Source organism: Coloeus monedula (assembly GCF_965178545.1).
Source record: "Coloeus monedula genome assembly, chromosome: 2".
NCBI lineage: Eukaryota > Metazoa > Chordata > Aves > Passeriformes > Corvidae > Coloeus > Coloeus monedula.
In genome coordinates this window covers 115,492,445-115,495,170 of record NC_138782.1, presented here as the reverse complement: position 1 = coordinate 115,495,170, position 2,726 = coordinate 115,492,445, and positions in this window count along the sequence as shown.

Below are 2,726 nucleotides of genomic sequence, written 5' to 3'. Positions count from 1 at the left end.
GGAAATCAAACTTTCTGGCTCCTGTGCCCTAACCATAAGACTGATTTTTTTCCTAGTCTTGCAGTTCCCACAAGTTCAAGGTGAACTGAGTGATAAGGAGATCTGCTTGGGGCAGAAGGTATCGGAAAGCAGAGTGTGCTGGGATTTTGTGTGACTCAATCCTCAGCTGCATCTCTCCGTGGGCGTTTGGTGTGAGAAGGCTCTGTCCCTAAGTGCTGCTCAGCTCTTTGTCCTCACTGATGTGTTTTCTTCTCTTCCCTCTGGAACAGACTTCAGAGGAGCTGTTTTCAAAAAGGGACAAAAAAAAAAAAAAAAGAGTCTATGGGAGTGTGAGAAAGATAAAAGCAACCCAGCAGGTTTTACAGCAAAAGAAGCCATTTAGTTACTAAGCCATGGTTTGTTACTGTAATATCTGGGCTGTTAAAAAGCTCCCAGTCCCTGTAGTTCACAATCCTAATACAGTTGAAATTGGGCTGAGCACCTCTTCTGGAGATACTTCTCTCTTTACATTAGCTGATATTGATTAATAACTTCATTTACAACTTATCCAGCCTCTTTTCTATGCTTTTCTAGCTGGATTTGTATTCAGCTACCACTTCCGCTCTTACTGCCAAACCATAACTGAAGTTATGTTATTTTCCCAGGAACAGTTCTCTGACTCTCCCTGGTCTAAAAGTGACATTATCCCTCGACTTCCAGGCTTTTTGCTCAACTAAGATATTTCCAGCTGAATTTTTTGTCATGTGCCCTGGCTGGCAAAGTGAGAGATATTGATGTGAGACCTTATGAAATTACTGTCACAGGCCCTTCCAAACTACAGCATTAAATGCACAAGGATAAAATCCACTTGCTCTAGAAGCAGCCTAAGGTGACTACACTCTCAAGTTACACCTCTTAGGTCAATGTCTTATGTTAGCTGAGGTAAGTCTGTGCCACCGTTCTGCCCACAAAGATGTCAAAAATCCATGCTTCAATTAATCACAATTTATTGGGATTGCTTCAATTTTTCATAGTATCCCATACGTCACAGAGTCACTGAATGGTTTGGGTTGGAAGAAACCTTAAGGATCATCTTGTTCCAGCTCCCTGCCATGGGCAGGGACACCTTTCTCTATCCCAGGTTGCTCTAAGCCCCATCCAACCCGGCCTGGAACATTTCCAGAGATAGGGCAGCCACAGCTTCTCTGGGCAACTTGTGCCAGGGCCCCACCACACTCACAGGAAAGAATTTCTTCCTAATGCCCATTCAGCTTAAAGCCACTTCCCCCCTATTCCTTACAAGAAACTTTCCACAACTCTTTTCATGCTGGAGTGTGGGCACAAGCACTGTTGCAAGCAGGTTCTGATCACTCCATTGCAAGCTGAATTTGCAGGAGGTAATTTTTGCAATGGACTTGTAAGGACAGATGCAGCCTTCCCCAGACTCATCAGATTTATTCCTCAGCCGTGTCATGGTCACTTTATTCACTGGATGATGGCATAATGAAATCCTAGGTTGACAGTTAGTTTCTTCCTTTAACAAAAAGTGGAAATAGCCACTTTTGAGGAAAAAGGCTTGGCATTAACATCTTTGTAAAGCTTTCACAGAATTTTGCAGGTTTTCTAGTGAGGGAGATATTTTTCAAAGAAGCTGGTTTTAAAGTTAATGCTTTAAAACAAAGAAATAACCTGTATTTACAGGTTCTCCCCTTGCAGAGCCTGTGGCTGCAGAGCCATCTTGTGGGGGAGACTCAGATGGTTCTACCAGGAGGAGACTTTTAAATTACTTTTATTTTTTCACATGCTGTGACTTGCTGAGGCAGCAAAAAGTCTAGGCAAGACATCCTGCTCAGCCCAGCATCTGTTTCACTCACCTTGGAGTATCAACAAGTCTTCTCACTCTGTAGAGATTCCCAAACTCCCTGAGAGCTGAAACTCAGAAGCCAATATTCCTCTCATCTTTGCCTAATTTAATACTCCCAGTTAAGAGGATTTTGGAAATGTTTCTGCCTCAAGGTTTCATCACATCTATTTGAAAATAAGATGCCATCTAAGTTTCACAAACTGAACAAATGTTTCTACAAATGGATACACCTCCATGTACAACATCTGAAATTAAGACAGATAATTGATTCCTTATGTGCTTTTTATTGGGGGAAGAAGACAGGGAATAGGGAAAATTCCTCTCATTGGAGTGGCTAAACGTTCCATCCTCTTCAGGAGGCACCACTACAGGGTGCTGAGCCTGGAAAATGAGAACTGGGAATCCTCTAGCAGTGCAGGATGTGGGATCACAGCTGCAGGTGGAGAAAAAGTACTGTCAGGAACAGGGTGCTGGGAGCCAGGCAGGAGGACAAGGAGGTACTAGAGAAGATCCAGGGAAGGCTACAAAGATCATGAGGCGTCTGGAGCATCTCTCTTATGAGGAGAGACTGCAGGAGCTGGGCCTGATTAGTCTGGAGAAGAGAAGACTGAGAGGAGATGTCAGAAATCTATGTAAGTATCTCCGAGATGGCTGCCAGGAGGATGGTGCCAGGTTCTTTATGGTGGTGCACAGAGATGGGACGAGGAGCAGTGGCCATGAAATGAAACACAGTAAGTTCCACCTAGACATGAGGAAGAACTTCTTTACGTTGAGGGTGGCGGAGCACTGGAGCAGGCTGCCCAGGGATTTTGTAGATTGTCCCTATCTGGAGACATTCCAAACCCACCTGGACGCGTCCCTGTGTCACCTGCTCCAGGTGATC